The 17,043-nt window shown below is 50.3% G+C and overlaps 1 protein-coding gene across 3 annotated transcripts in view; it reads left to right on the forward strand.

The window, feature by feature from the left end:
- AKAP7 (A-kinase anchoring protein 7) overlaps nucleotides 1–17,043 on the forward strand; it is a 1,276,362-nt gene that overhangs the window by 595,249 nt on the left and 664,070 nt on the right. The window lies entirely within an intron of this gene.

A 17,043-nucleotide genomic window follows, 5' to 3' on the forward strand; every position in this document is an offset into this window, starting at 1 on the left:
TGTGAAACCAGCGATACTGAATAGCGGAGTGGTCCGGCGAAAGCAAGTTGCCCACTCGAAAGTCTCTGTGAAAGGTGAAATGTTTTTGTTTGATAAATTGAATGAACTATAAAAATCAAAGTGATCAAAATTAACCCTGGGAAAAAGGGGGGAAGTAAAAAGTTTAACTTTTGTGCTTATGACTACCCAGACCAAGAACCACTGGGGCAAATTAAAGGGTGTGAGCTGAAGGGAAAGTCGAAGTGATCCTGCAGAGGTCTATAGTAAAAGCCATGCACATTTGAAAGTCTTCGACATCAGAAAAAGGCCCAAGCCTGACTGAGGGAGAACTGAAGTTTAATAAGTTAAGGGAAGGTAACCCCTAAAGAATGTGAATTAAGCTTGGGGAAGGGAACCCCTGCAAGTGTTGTGTTTTGAAAGGTCCGAGCCCGACTGAGGGAGACCGGTGTGAACGTTTTGTTGAACCTGAGTTTTGCAAGCTGGAAAGAGAGACTTTACGCGGAAGGCCAAGCCGGCCTCGATCCACGTTTTGAACTGCCTTTGTTTTGAGAACCTGAGCCAGAGTGTCATCCTGTCTTTGGATACCATCTTACTCCGTGCTGTCTACCGTGATGAGGAGAGATGACTCAGTTACACTTATTCTTTATATTCTTTTTAAAAAAACGTTATTTATTATTGCTTGACAGGTTACCAAGACAGCCGAATAGGCAATACACAATGCAGCATAGATTACGGAGACAGAAACATGATACTACATATGATATGATATGGCATTTATAACGCGCCTATACACAAGTGCGACGAGGCAAGGGAGAGGGAACAGAGGGCAGACAGACAATGATCTTACTAGGCCAGGTGTCATTCAGATCGCACAAGTGCAAGGCAAGGTGGAAGGGGAGAAGAGAGTGGGGGAAGGTGGAGGGGACAATGCAGTACATGGGTTAATAGAATAAATAAGATAAATAAAAAATACGGCCAGCTGGAGGCAAGTGCAAGTTAAGTGCAGACATAAGTGCTGGTAGGGGGACTGAAGGGATACAGAAAAAAGTCCCCAGGTGCGGGGGTTGCTAGGGAGGCAGTGCAGGCGTGCAACTGGCGGGGCCTCGGCCCGAGATCAGAAAGGTGGCCAGGTAACCAGTGCAGTTTCAGCCAGGAATTCAGCAGGGCAGAGGGGGGGAGAAAGCAGAAGCAAAGAGGAAGGTTTTAAGGTGCTTCCGGAACTGGAGATGGTTCACCTCAAGTTTCAGGGATGCAGGGAGGCTGTTCCAGAGGAAGGCCCCAGCCGAAGAAAGAGATCTACCACTAAGTTGTTGCTTGGAGAAGCGACTGACCCTGAGGGAGTTGGAGGCGGATGAGTGAAGAGCTTGAGGAGCAAGATATTTAGGAAGAGACAGTTGAAGGTATTGAGACCCCAGAAGGCCTTGTGTACAATGCAGAGGGTTTTGAACGTAATCCTCGCAGCCACTGGGGGCAAGTGCAGAGATTTCAGTCCTGGAGAGATACGATCCCTGGGCTTGAGGCCAAGGACAAGTATCGCAGTCCTGTTCTGGATGAGTTGCAGAGGGTGGAGAGTAGAAGCAGGCAGATTTAGAAAGAGGCTGTTGCAATAGTCCAGCCTAGAGAGAACAAGTGCTCTGGAGACAGTGAGCTTCTGTGGGAAGGAGAGGAAAGGAAGAATATCTCTGAGGAGGTGCAGCTGGTAGTGTGACTTCTTAAAGATGTCAGAGATGTGAGGAGAGAAGGAGAGTGTGGAATCAGAGATGACCCCAAGGTTTTTAGCCTTGCAAGTGGGGGCAGGAAGAGGAATACATAGTAAGTACAGGCACATTCATACGGTGTAGCAACAGATTGAAAAAAAAACATGACTGGCAATTAGCTTTAGAGAGGCAGTGGGGGGTTAGGAGGAGACCGCGCGGGTGGTGCATCTATGGGATCGGCAGTTAAGGTTTGCAAATAAGCACGAAAGGGGGACCATATGTCTTGTGTCCTGCAGCCCGTCACAAAGCCATTGAGTGATAGTGTGGTTGGTGGGTCTGACCCACATTAGTAATATGTGACATATTGCAAGGAGTCGGCACATACTAGCAAGATTACAGGCTCTGCCGGCAAGTGAAGGGAGTTTGTGGAATAAGCAATTCATGGGATTTGGATCGATCTTCCGGTCTAGCATTACAGATATAGCAGCACAGACATTAACCCAGTGTGTAGAGATTTGGGGGCAGGTCCAGAGCATGTAAAGGTAATTAGCTTGGGGTATGGTTTCTGGTAGCCCATCTTGGGCTATGGCTGGCCTTCCTTTCTGATGTTTCCTGGAGCCACTGCTAACCTTGCTCTCTGTGGTGGTCCTTATATGCTCTTCGTATGCTGATGGAATACAGCCATGGGTGCCATGTCATTTCAACAAATGATATGTAGCCTGATGGGAGTGTAGTGACACCTGTGGAGTACCTTAAATTGGATCAAGCAAAATTGTGCATTGAGAGAGACCCGACGGGTCTGCATACATAAGGCCTCCCATCTTTCATCAGTTATGTCCGCCATAAGGTCCCTACCCCATGACTCACAAAGCCTAGTGAGTGGCTTATTAATGCTCTCTTGAAGTAGCTTATATAGGCCCGATACTGCACCTGTGGGCAATTTGCTTCCAATACCAAAAGCTATAACTGGATCATCCGAGGGTGAGAGGGGAAGCCAGGCCAAGACAGTTTGAAAGCCCGTCATAGCCCTGCGTATTGTAGCCAACGTGGAGAGAGTCCACCCGGACCTCCACGCCGATGGGCCCACGGTATAAAGGAGCCAGCCTCATACATGTCACCCAGAGTAGAGTAGTCATCTGCGGCCCAACAGGCAGCCATGGCACCACCCACTCTATGGCATCCAGATACAGTGTTCCACAGCACCAAGCCCCTGTGAAATGGGAAGGAGTTCCCAGCCTGCTTCCTTATTTTGTCCCAGGCTAGAGCTGTAGCGGCTGCAGGGAGGGCACCTGAGTCTTTCCAGAGCGGTGGGAGAATTAGCGAGCAAAGGTCCCTAGATCCAGCGGCATGTCACTCGATTCTTGCATGCAGTAATGGGGGGCCCTCAGCGAACCAGTATGAAGCATACTGAGCCTGGGCAGCGAACCAATACATCTCAAAGTCAGGGGCTGCAAGGCCTCCCTGCACATACGGTCTAGCCAGTGTTGACCATTTAAGTCTTACAGATCGGAGTGCCACAAGAAGTTGTTAATCATGGAACGAAGCTCTGCGAACAGCACAGTGGGATATTCAGGAATCGGTATAACAGTTGCGGCAATATGACCATCTTAATCAGAGACACCTTGCTGGCTAGGGTGATGGGCAGCTTTGCCCATGTGCGTAGCTTAGGTCCAAATTGTTTTAAGTAGGAACCATAGTTTAATTTGTGTAGTGAGTCTTGGTGCCGTGTGACCGTAACTCCAAGGTATTTTATTTCTGTGGGGGCCCAGGTGAATCCCATGAGGTCAGCAGGAGCTGGTGTAGCATCAGTAAGGGGAAAGAGTACAGACTTAGCCTGGTTGACCCGGAGGCCAGATAGTTGGCCAAAGTAGCTGATATACCGCATGACGGGTTCAAGGTTAATTTCCGGATTTCTAATGTATAGAAGTGCGTCATCGGCATATAATGAGATCATTTCAGGGGGTCCAGTTATACATATTCCCCTATGGGAGTGTTTTAGACAGAGGAAGTCAGCCATGGGCTCCATAGCTATCGCAAATATAAGTGGTGAGAGCAGACAGCCCTGTCTGGTGCCTCTGCATATATCGAAAGGTGTCGAGAGCCAGCCGTTAGTGCATACAGCTGCAACAGGTTGCTCATAGAGTAGTTGTAACCATGGAATAAAACAGGGGCCAAAGTTGCCTTTCCTTAGGACTGCCCAAAGGAACTGCCGGGACACGGAGTCAAAGGCCTTTTGTATATCCAGGAGTGCTGCCACCGCCCGCACCTCTGGGTTAACCTAAGAGAGATCAATATATTAAGGAGACAGGGCTCAAAGACAGGTTACACTCCTCAATTAGGTTCCTAAAATCCATATAGAAACTTTAATTCAGTACACAAAAAGAGGTTATTATTCACACATCTAATAAAAAACATCAAAATTCCTATGCATAATCACTGTTAATGAGTGAAAACACAAGGATTTCGTCAATTCCAAACAAATGGTAAAGTAACAAAAAAGTATGAAGTACGTTCAGCAAATAAATGGCAATGTGATACAGTTTCTCATTATTATTCAATAACATCAGTTATTGTAATCCTGTATACATCCAGGAAATTGTCTCGACATATTTCTGTTCAGGGGATATACTCATAGAACTTTCATCAGGAGAGTTTGTCAAAATCACGAGAATCCAAATTAAAATCGTAAACTGTTTTACAAATAAGACAGTATCGTGTACACGTGTAACCTTTCGTGGTGCTCGTGGGGGCTCGCAACATAAGAGAATCAAGTTGTAGTCAGCTATGAGATAGCTGCAAATCTGACAGATGCTAAGATGGTATGTAGATAGTGGCTGAAAAAAGGTAAAGAAGCACCCTTTATAAGGCTCTTACTCGGAAAGCAATACTGTCACTCTTAGGAGTAGAAAGGTCTTGATTCAGGTGGCCGCTGAAGTCTCACCTGAACGGCTGGTAGTTTAGCTCATATGCTAATACTGCTGTGCAGCTTCCCAAAGTGGAAAAGCATCCACGTTGCACTCAGGCTCGCGTCAGTATCTCGTTGCCGTCCGTTCGGTATGTGGATTAAGTGGCAGGCAGAAACTCAACTGTAAATGCTCGTAGCCGGCGTCTCTAACATTCCTCTCTAATTAATAGTTAATCTGAGACAGGACATTAAAAAATCATTGTATATTTAGGGCGGTAGAGTGGCCGTGGACAAAACCAGATTGATCTGTATGTATCAGGTGCATCATGTATGGAGTGAGTCGAAGCGTAATAGCCTTGGCAAATATCTTGATATCGCTATTAATTCATGATAGAGCATGATAAGAGCCGCAGAGAACGGGTGACTTGCCGGGCTTAAGAAGGACTGTTATCACTGCCTCTCTGAGTGTGGGAGGCAGCACCTTGCGTGCAAAGGACTCCTCCCATAGGGCCGGTTATCGAGGTACCAGGGTGTATTTGTAACACTTGTAGAAGTCCACGGTAAGCCCGTCAGGGCCGGGGACCTTCCCGGAGGGCAGGGAATCAATCGTGCAAGCAATTTCCCCCTCATCAAGCAGTAGGTCCAAGGCCTCCCTAGTTTCGGCAGATAGTATAGACAGCGGGAGCTCATCGAGGAACGCTTCTATAGCAGAGACAGTTACCTCATCGTTCTTTGGGTGTATCGTAGAGTCGAAGGAGCGCAACACTTCATTCACACCAACATCGGTGTGCACAAGGGAGCCATTATTATCATTGATCAGTGGAATATGTCGGTCGCCCCCTTCGAGACGGACAAGTCTAGTAAGCAACTGGCCCGGCCTTTCACCCTTGCCATATTGACAAGCAGCAGTCAGGCTATCGAGAAACTTCAGCTCTCTACCATCCGTGTCCCTAAATGCATCAAGTGCGTCTTTTATTTTCCCTAGGGTTGTAGGGGAGGGGTCCGAGGCATAAGTAGTTTCAAGGCATTTGAGAGATGTCTCACTATTGTGGATGTTCCTACATATTGCCTTAAGGATCCCTGTTTCCTTGGCCAGGCCCATACCCCTGATGTAGGCTTTGAAGGCTTCCCAAAGAGTGGCGAGGGAGTCAACCGAGCCTGTGTTAATATCAAAGTTATCTCTAACGCAAGTACCCAGCTCCGACCTGTAGACAGGGACAAAAAGCGTATGTGATTTGAACCTCCAAGTACGCCTAAGGGGTTGCCTGTCATTCCAGGACAGGGTTAGTGTAATAGGGGAGTGGTCCGAAGATGTACATGAAAGTATACAGCACAGCTTCACCTCACTGATGATGCCCAACTAGGCTGAAACACGTGTATGGGGTTACTGTGGTACTCTTGTTCAGAGGAGAATTGCCTAGTATTTTGGTGCTGGACTACCCCTGGGCAGGACAAAGAATGATATGCGCGGACATTTCTTCTCTGTGAAAAGAACAGTGAGCTAAAGACTTGGTTGAGACTCTCCCAGGGGCCACCCAACCAAGAACAAGTCAATGGGCTGTGTTTGTGCTGGTGGAGAGTTTCCCAGACCCCCTCTGTTTTACATGAAAGTATGTCTGCGTCGTCAATACAGAGTATAAGGGCACCAGAGACCAGCAAGTGGTCTATTCTGGAGTGTGAATTGTGCACACTTGAATAAAATGCGTAATCTCGTGTTTGTGGGTGTAATATTCCCCATGCATCGATCAGCTCTAGTCCCCTCTGTTTGTCTAGGATAATACATGCAGCCCTGGTTAACTGGTGGGCCCTGCTCCTGGATCTATCCAGGCCTAGGTCTACATTAGTATTGTATTAAAATCCTCCCCCATATAATCGGAACAAGGGGATAGAGTGCAAGCATGTCCACAATCTGCATGTAAAAATCTGGGTCATCAATGTTGGGACCGTATAGATTTAGCAGCACGACCTTGAAGCCCGCCAATACATCTTGGAGCAGAACGTAACGTCCAGGGGGTCAATCAGAGCAGCCTTTGGTGTATATTGTACTGATTTGTGAATCATGGTCATGACTCCTCTACTTTTGAGTATTGCGTATAGTGCCAGTGTGGGCCCCAGTTCTTAGCAAACCTTTAACAGGTGCGGCAAGAGAACACATCTCTTGCAGGAAGAGAATGCAGCCGTTTGTTGCTCTCCATACAGCTGAAGTTTCCGCATTTTAGTGTAATTACCTAGCCCTTGAATATTCCAGCTCATGCAGCCTAGCGTGTCAGCCGCCATCTAGTGCCTGTGGATAAAAAGTATCATGATCAAGGCGGTCACTAAGGTGGCACCCCATAAAGCAGACAAAGTTGGATCCATGCCATACAACAATCTCGTCGTCCATTTCAAGCAATTTTAATAACCTGTCCCACCACCCACACCCCCTCCCCCCAAAATGGAGGATGAAAACCCCAAAACAAAGGTTAACCAAACTGTTGCAACCTAGCATGGGGGGCTGTTTATCGCAAGCAGCCGCTTCTCTACATCGCAGCAAGCTATGTAGCTAGTATAAAAGGCACCATGATATATAAACAAATCTAGGGCATTGGGCGGATGATAGCGGCCTCTCAAGGCCAGTACTAGGAGGATAGTCGCCCACCTTCTACAGTGCAGTAATTAAGGCCATGTTATTCAACAAGAACATTGCAAAAATAGGCTATGGGGTCAGCTAGGAAAGTGCTGATCTAAAAACGCCATTGCCTCTTCGGAAATAGTAAAGAAGTACATCTTCTCTGAGTGCTCCAAGTGAAGTCTTGCGGGGAACATCATGGCATAGTTGACCCTGAGCTCATGTAGCCTCTTCTTCACAGCCATGAAGGATTTGCGCTCATGTTGTACTGCCACCGAGAAGTCAGGATATAGATGGATCCTGTTCGAGCCCAGTTGGAGCACTCCCTTAGACCTGGCCGCAGGCAGCAAAGCGTCTCTCTTGTGGTAGTTCAAGACTCTAGCGATGATTGGGCGAGGGAGGGCTCTGGTTTAGGTTTAAGGTTCGGGGATCTGTGGGCTCGCTCAATGGCAAATTGAGGTGACAACTTGGGGCCATCCAGCAAGGAAAGGAGAGTACACTCAATTAAATCTTCCATAGGACCAGGGATATTTTCTTCGGGGACACCGATGATGCGAATGTTGTTGCGTCGTGATTGGGACTCAAGATCCTTGTTTTTTTGCTAACATCCTGCACCTGCTTCGTAAGTGCCATCAGGTCAGTTCTTAATGCGTTGATGTCGTCTCCGCCACTCCGACCCTAGTCTCGACCTCACCAACTCGGGCATCAGTGTTCTCCATTCGGGCCTTAATGGCACTGATAGTGCTGCTCGTGTCATCATGTTTTGTATTCAACGTCGTGAACCCATCCCGCATGAAGTCCATCATTTTCTGTAGCTCAGTGGGCTCGTCATTTGCAGGGGGAGAGGCGCAAGCTGCTGTGTCACCTACACCCACGGAGTCCCTGGGGTTGGTCCTGGCGAACATGTTTATGGAGCTTTGCTTTTTGCCCCCACCTTGAAGTGGATAGGCAGGTCGACGAGCCAGAAAGGGGGAGCAAAATAAGTGGGAGGACACCCAGCTGGGTGTAGCAGAGGTACTTTATGCGAGCCTGCAAGGGGGGTAAGAGTTCAGTTCTCTAGTACATGTAGAAGTTTAGGTGATGCCTGGTGAGCGCTGCCGAAACGAAGGGCAACACTGTGTATGAGAGCGCACCACAGAGGCCAAGGCACTGTCGAGCGGTCGCAGGCGGAATCCGGGGGGCTGGTCACACACAGCCTGTGTGTTAGGCAGCTGGCAGGAAGACGCACAACAACACATTCTAGCAAGGAGCAAAGAAGGCATAGCAAGCACCCTCACAGGGGCTAGAACAGTCATAGTAGCAGTAGTAAAAATCAAGCAGGGGGTAGCAGATCAGCCGATTAGCATACCATGGGAGGCAACCGCCAATTATGCGTTTAGTAGAAGAGGTGGGCCAGTGATGAACTGGAGCAGGGAATCCGGTCTGGTGAAAACAGAGGCACTTCTGTGGGGCTGTAGTCGAGGGGGGTACCTCTGGCGTGGAAAGGTGTATGATCAAGACAAGGTGAGGTAGGTGGGAAAAAGCAGCCACCCCCGAGGCCAATTCAGCACCAATGTGGAGCCCAAGCAGAATCGCCCGTGTCAGCAGAGCACAGATTGCGGTGATTGGAGATGTAGCATGGAGTTAGCCTGACATTGGCGTGTCAATCCGTGGGCCTGTATTGAATAAGGTATTATGAGGTGCAGTAGTCCCGCAAGAGCCAGCGGACAGAGCGGTAGGAAGGCAAGCCAGGATGGTGTTGTGGCGCAAGGTAGCTATAGCTGGGTGGTACCTGGGGTTCTGAGGGTTCAGGCGTGTTGATGCAGCATGGGAGAAGCAGGAGTCAATGCGGGTGTCATCAGGGGCACAACCACTGTGCTGACACCCAGCAACCCAGCGAAGCTCAAGAGCCACCACGGGGACAGGACATGGACTGGTGCGGGACCTCCAGGTCCGGGGCGCCAAGCCAAGAACAAGGGAGGACGCCGTAGTCAGGTGGCACTGATAGCAAGGGACAGTGCCCAGTGAGAACAGGACAGCAAGGCAGCACCAGGGCGGACCGGGTGTCAGGATATATATATATAGGCACCGCGGCCGTCCACACCCCAGCAGGCACACGTGAAAAGCAGGGCAACAACAAGAGAGGAGCGGATTAGCCAGTCTGGGCAGGCTCAGCAGATCACCAGCACTACGTGGGGCAATGTAGGAGAGAAGGGCCGTGCACATGCAGTATATGACTTACGGGCCTTAGTAGGAAGTGTGGTCTCTGTCCGCAGGATATCCGTGGGCCAGTCCAGCCGGTTCAGCATCTGCGTGGTTGAAGGTGAGGGATGATTACTGTCCAAAACCAAACAGTTCAGTATGGGCTGCAGCAGAAGCTGCGTAGGGAAATACGCTGCCGTGAGGTTGCCACCAATTGACAGTTGTGGAATGGGCCGGGAGAGGAGCTGTCCCCAGAATAAGGCACAGTCACAGAAGCCGGCGTCAGGGAATGGTGTCGCCGCTTTGCAGACTCTGGATAAGGTGAAGTAGCTGAAGGAGGGGGGAGAGCCACGTGGACCGGACAGCTACACACAGTGTCCGGGGCGCGCTCCCGATAGAACCCCCTCATGGGTCGTCCCCATAGAGCTTCCACTCATTGTTGTGTCACAATTAGGAAGCTGCACAGAGCGACGCCGCCTGGGCCGTGTCATAGGCAACCCGGGCTCGCAGCAGAGGAATCACCAATATAGTTCAAAGTAGGACTGCTGGTGCAGTACCAATCAGGTCACTTGTGTGGCTAGTTTGGGGCTGCTGCGGTGGATCAGCAGGCTGCAGAGCCGCAAGTTCAGGCGGCCATTTTCTTCGCGCTCAACAGCACCCCCCCGTTCTTTATATTCTAATACTGATTTTCCTTTGCATACATAATCTCCTTTTAGCACTTTTTGTACAAGAGATAGGGCAGGCATTAGGTTTTGTTAGTGTAAGTCATTTTGATTTGACAGACTCAACTAGGACTGTTTTATTATTTGATGGTAGAGACTACTCCCATCCATTCTATAGGGCAAAGTAGGAGTTTTTCCAAACCCAGAAACTTTAATAAAGGTTTTACAAATTGTACCTTTTTTGTCAGTGTCATACTTGTGATTCCATTCCTCCCTTACACTGCACAGACTCAAACGAGCTAGTGAGCACACTTGGAGGAAATACCCTTTCCCTCCCAGCTTCCCAAAGCTTTAAAAAAACACCTTGTTCACTAGCAAACCAAATTCCTTGAACAACATGATCAATGAAGCCAGCTCCAAAGAGCTCTTTTCGGAGGCCACCAGGGGGCGCATGGAGAAAGGTCAGATTATCTGTGTGCTCTTAGCCCAATGTGAATAAAGGGGATCTGAGCCCCCACTTTGCCCCCCCCCCGGACGGCAAAACAGCCAGTTGCCTGCGAAAGAGGAGCAAGTTGAGCGCACTCGCTCAAAGTTTGGGTGAGATCCGCCCATGGATGGCAGAGATAGCCGCTGTTGCAGCGGAGCCGGGAGAGACAGAGGAGCCCGGGCTGCAGCAGTGATGGGAGAGCAGCACCTCGGGGCCCGGCACCTACAGGCAGGAGTAGGAAAGGGCATCAGGTGCCCTTGGTAACAACAAAGGCCGCCTGCCAGGACACGCAGACATCGCAGGCATGAACAGGCAGAGCCAGGAAGCGGACTGTGCTCCACAAAGGGGAACAAGACACAAGGTGAGCCGGGAGCAGAGACACAGGCCCCCTCCCAGTCCCCAGAACAGGACCCCAGGGCCCAAACCAAGCTTGGGTGCCCCAGACAAGGCAGTACGGCCAACAATCTGAGGAACGGCCTGGGGGAGCGCAGAGGCATGCCGGATAGGCAGTGGGTGCCGATGAGGGCCCCTGACTCGGCCCCTGTGCACAGAGGATTGGGGCCCCCAGAGATGGGTGTACCAGAGCGGGGAGATTGGGCCCTGTCACGTGGGTTCGGGGAAGAGGCCTTGAGGTGCAACACCACTTCACATAGTGGTCATCCAGTCCCTGAGGGAGAATGGCTGGCTCCACTACATAAAGGGTCCACAGAGGAGAAGCAGAGATCGCCCCTGGCCTGCAGCGCAGTCATTTGCTTGAGCCTTGGCTGTAGGGTCACACAGCCCCCAGTTACATAGGAGGAGGAGATCAGAGCCAAAACAGAAGTGTAGTTGGGAAGACTCAATGTTCTCCGGCGTCGCTGGGACTCAAGGTGAACCCAATCAGGAGCCCAGGGACAAGGATCCAGAGATTGCCCGGTGACGACCCGCGAGGCCCTGGTTGCCAGGTTGCACTTTCCGTCCCATGAACTGGAGAGATGCACTGCAGAGGTTTCAATTTGAGTGCAGTGTGATGGGGGATCAAACCTGCCCACCACAGATACCATCATGGAAGGGAACCCGGCATCCACGAAGTCCGATGTGGCGGCTCATGGAGCAAACTAGGGGCATTAGATCATCTCTCGACCAATAGCTAGACAAGATGGACCAGAGATTCCTCACAGTGGAAGATAGGATCCAGGGTCTGGAGGCAAATCAAACTTCTTTGGACAATATGGAGATCCAGACAGGGTGAGGTTGGCAGAACTGGAGAGCCGGAGACCACGCTTAAACTGAACGACATAGAGAACAGGGAACGCCGTAACAATTTACGCTTCTTTGGCTTCCTGGAAAAAGATGGGGAGATGGAGAGTGACATCAGGAGTTCCATCAGGGAAGTGATTTGCACGCTCTTTGGGGATGACGCCATGGATGAACCCACCATGCTTCCACTACTATGACCAAAGGATGAGAATCCTCAAGTGTGCCAGGAGGGCGGGCCCAATCAACTATGGTGAAGCCCAAGTGACCCTTTTTCAAGACCTTACAGCGCTTACCTTTGCGAGGAGAAGGATGTGCGGCCCACTCACCAAATGGCTGTCAGACGAAGGAGTGCAATACCACTGGGGCTTCCCTTTCTCCCTCATCTTTGAATATGGCGACTAAGACTACCGCCTGGCCATTGAGGGCGACATAATTAGAGTATCAGACGAATTTATGGGGGACTCGAGACTCCTGGCGCCAGCCCGGGAGAGACAGATGGATTGGGCGTGCAGCCTGCAAGAGCCCGAAATAGATGTAAAATGGCAGGGGCCCGCAAATACAAAAAGCTCAATACTCCACAGAGAGGCCCTTCAGCTCTGTGACCTGGTTCTGAGAGGGTGTGGGGGAGCGGAGGAAGTCCTTCCTGTGACAGGGGGTGGGAGGACCGTGGTTCTGGGGGGGGGGGTAACAGGGAAGCTACAGTGGAGCCTGGGGGATATATAGGCCTAGACAGTGTTTGAATGTTTTTCTTCAGAGGATGGGCTCGGGTTATGATTGCTTGGTTGGTATGTGGGTGTGGGTGCAGGGGGGGCTCAGTATGGATAAGGGGTCGTTCAAGAGAGTCCGGTTGACTCGTATCTTCTGATGATCCGTTCCTGGCCCGAGATGGTGCTGGTGTCAGGGTTGCATGCCTAGGGGTGGGTGGGGAGAAGGGCAGAGGGGGTAGTTTGATGCCCACAAAGGGGGAGTTTATAAGGTTATATTTGATTTCAGTGCATCAGGGGACTGCCCCATGGGGGCACAAGTTCCACTTCAAAGTGGTATGGTTTCTCTAGGGAAGGGATGGCTCAAACGGGAGGTTTGGAACGGGAGCTATGCCTGTGGATGATGAACTGGTGATTGGCTCTCTCAATGTTAAATAGCTCAACTCGCTGCCAAGCGATCAATGACCATGCAGGAATTTAGGCAGGCAAAATTGGACCTTCTTATGGTGCAGGAGACCCACTGCCAAAGAAGCAGTGAGCCACGATTTGGCCCGTGGCTGGTGGGGGAGGTTTTCACAGCCTCAGGCACGGAGAAGAAAGATGGGGTGGCGATCATTGTTCCAGCCCACCTGGGATTGGTGGTGGATGGGACATGGAGAGACCCGGGTGGGCGGTACCTAAAAAATCAAGGGTAGCCTGAAAGGTGAAAGGATCACCCTATGCTCCATCTACACGCCCAACATGGACTTTTGGGAGGGGGTCAAGATAGAATTGTTGATGTTTGTGGAATGACGCCTGGTGGTAGGGGCGATTTCAATATGGTCCTGGACCCAAGTAGAGACCGTAAGAGATTGGGGGTGGGAGCGGGGGACACCATGGGTAGAGCTTCCTCCAGGAGATTTGGGCGCATTAATTAAGACCTGGGCCTGGTTGACTCTCTATTGGAGGGGAGGCGGGAGATCGACCTTTCACGTTCTTCTCGGCGGTTCATAACTCCTATTCTCTCACTGACCTGTTACTAGTGGATACGGAGCTAAAGGCTTAGGTGAGGGACACGAAGGTGAACCCAGTCCTGTGGTCAGACCATGACTTGGTGGTGTGCTCAATCGGACGTCCCCCTGGGTCAAGGGTTTTGGGAGGGTGGCGTTGCAATGATTTTCTCTTAAAGGACAGGGAGGACTCTCAGTCCGTATTCACTGACTATTTTTCTTCAATCACAATGGCAATGTGGGGGTGTAAACTCTCTGGGAGGGCTGGTGGGGGCGTGGCTACATGACCACAGAGTAGGAGGTGATTCCTGAGGGCTCCTGCAGATCCGCGACTGATCCTGGAAATAAATGGGGTTTGGAGAAAGCTGGAAAGTGTCTATGGATCCCTCTGGTAGCATGCAGCGGGCGTAGGTCTGGTGAAAATCGCAGCAAGGAGAAGCAATTATGAGCCGCCGAAGACAGAAGAGCTCAAGATGCAAAAGGAACAAAAAGGTGCCTCATGAACAAAGGGCTGTATCGGAATACAGTCGCACAGTCACGTGAGTAGAAAGCTGGAAGACAATATGGGCGCCTGCTCGTTAGCGGAGATGGCAGATTACTGTGTTTGCGATGAAGAAGTCGGCAGGGGCTGACAAGGTCGCCAGGTGCAGAGAAGCAGACGACACAGTCCGGAGAAGGCAGCTGTGTGCCATGAGGGGCCACGTCGAAGCAAAATGCCCAGGCAGTAATCAGTACGTAGCGCAGAGAAGGGCATTGCGAAAAAGACAAGTGAACAGCGGCAGCGGACCCATATGATTGCAGGGCTCGGAGAACCAGTGGACCATAAGCATTAGAGTGGCACACAGATAAGACTGATTGGAGTACGCATGCTGCCACAGAGCCACAGACCGCGGTATGCAACGAGAATGAAATAAGCTGCAGCGTGGGGCACCCGGACAGCGGTGCGTTGAAAGCAGACAGTGGACCCACTCACTCTGTACTAGATACAAGTGAGCCAACAGTGTAGCTGGCATTGGGCGCATGGAGCGGGCCTGAACAATTAAACAGACAAGATGCAGAGAGGAGGCATTCGGCAATCATAGGGAGGCGAAGAAGATCCAAGGCAAGGGCAGCCGCTTTCTGCAGCGAGAGCCCAGACGGAGTGCATTGCACGGCAGATTTACAGAGGAGTATGGACTAGCTGGTGGGCCTGCGGGAAGACCAGTAAAAGCAGTGGTGTGCACTCAGGAAGATTATAACTACCACACTGCCCTAACCCATGCGTAGCGCCCCACATGAGAAGATAGCGCTCTGAACTGTGTGAAACTCCGCTCGGAGATAAGCAACATCAAATTAGGAAAAAGCGTGTCCAAAGAAGACCGCAGCCCATGGCCGGCATACAACATTGTAGTAACAGCGGACATGCCACCGAGAGGAGTACAGCAGGACCATAGTGCATGGCAGGCAGAAGATAGATACGTCGTAAGGAGAGGGCAACAACCTCTCTCACAGCCCTCAGCCATGATAAGGACCCACGACTCCTACTATAGCGCTGGTACACTCAAACCCAGAGCGGATGTACCCAGGGAGCAGAAGCTGCAACAAGGTTCGGTGAAGAAGGAAGGGGGAGCCCGAACATTACAGAGGCAACAACACAGTAGCCTTAATCTGAGCCCCTCGCGTGGCAGGCCAGCATAGAGGGTGCAGAGAGAAGCAAGGAATGGAAGTAATGGTCTAGACTGCCCAGATGGGACGATGTGTGTGTGAGCAGCATGGGCATGCACCTAAGGACCGAGCACAGGCTGCTTGATTAGGAAGAGAAGGGAGGTCAGGGACTCCACTTCTAGACCTAGAAATACCCACAGACAAGGGACACACATCAGGCGAGACTACGTGGGGGAGGAAGCAATACTGAGCTCCCCACTGCAGGGACTAAAGGTGGGGGTCACGGAAGTTAAGAGGCGAAGGACAGAGACACACCACCCAACACAGCGCTGGGATAGCCTAGAGGCGGCTCCGGGCACACAGAAGCAGTAAGAGTAGAAGCCACAGTGGATGCAGTCGCAATTGTCACGGCTCGCTCCCTTCGCTCCCGTTCCCGTCACTTGGGGGCATGTTTTGGGGTTTATTCCCTACTGGACATTTCCTCCGAACCTTATTCTACAGTGCTGTGATGAATTGGGAGCGCTAAAACCTTATTTTCCAAGTTACTTCCCTTCCGGATCCATTCCAGGTGTTTGGCAGCCAGCATGCTACTTTAATCTAATGACTATGCTTCCCAGAATGCCTGGCTCACTGCTTCACCTCCTCCCTTGCAGCGCAAGGTTGGGTGGAGGATAGGCAACACCTGTGGCTGCAGGTGGCACACCTGAGGGGTGTGCTCGTTAAGCAGCTTTAAAAGCCTCAGTTTACTTCAGTCCAGCGCTGGTCATTGTTGCAGTGTCCCTGTTGTGACTGGTCCCTTGTTCCTGGTTCCTAGCTTGTGTGCCTAGTTCCTAGTTCCTGTTTCATGTTCCTCTGCCCTGGATTTCGAATTTATGTGCTTAATTGATTTCTGCTTTCTGGATTTCCCTTTCTGTCTTCCTCTGTCTGCAGGCAGCCTTTCTCTGTGCTTTACCCTTTGATGCAGCCCAATTTGCCTGTGTTCTCTGTTTCTTTGATGCTGTCCTTTGCTACTGAAAAACTTGATGCATTAGTCTTTCCCTTTATAGATTTAGCTTCCTGCCTTTTCTCCTTGGATGGGTGGGAAAGGTTTCCTTTTGTGATATCATTTTCCCTGCTCCTGATCCTTACCTTCTATTGGGATCCATTCCATGTTTTCCTTTGCACTTCTGCATTTATGTCCCATTGATGATTAGGTGTGGGATGCAGTTGTAACTAGCCCCTGTGTGAATGCCTTTTGTTTTCCTCTCTATTCTATAATCACATTTCCTACTTGCCCCTTGACTTGGGTCTTATGTATTTAGTTATCCTCCACCCATTGTTTTTATAGCCTTCTGGGTCCCAGTTTGATCAACTGGGTTTGTGGGTTTACTGACATTCAAGTGGTCTTTCCAGTCCTCGTGAGTACTGTTTCTAAGTTCCTTATTCAGTATCATCCAGGGTGTCAGCTCACAGATCCTGTCCTTGCTTTCCCTCTACGTGGGCTTAGCGCTGTCAGTATCTGTAATAGCATAGTGGGTAAGGAGTTTGCCGACTTTCCTTTCAGTCATAAGGAGGTTCTAAGTGCTTACCCCACATCCCTTTTCATATATTGGTATTGTTGTTTCACTCTATTTGCACTCCTGGGTTTTAGTATACACGGGTCTTGGGTATTGTATGCACGTGGTAGATTCAAAGTTGTTCACTGTGCAATTCCGTGCACATTTCCCTTGCCATATTCATTGCCTTCCTCCTTTCTTAACAGCAATGACATCGAAAGTAAATTAGAATAACGAAAGGCAAGCATCGATTGAGGCATTTACCAAACCTGCGCAGCTGACTGACCGTGGTAAAACTACAACGCAGGATACACAGGAAAGCAAACCACTGGGGCGAATGGACAAACAAATACTTGCGGCAATAGCAGAACTGAAATCAACGCTAGAATTTA

This window comes from Ambystoma mexicanum, chromosome 4q (genome assembly GCF_040938575.1).
Source record: "Ambystoma mexicanum isolate Mex_15411 chromosome 4q, UKY_AmexF1_1, whole genome shotgun sequence".
NCBI classification, from domain to species: Eukaryota; Metazoa; Chordata; class Amphibia; order Caudata; family Ambystomatidae; genus Ambystoma; species Ambystoma mexicanum.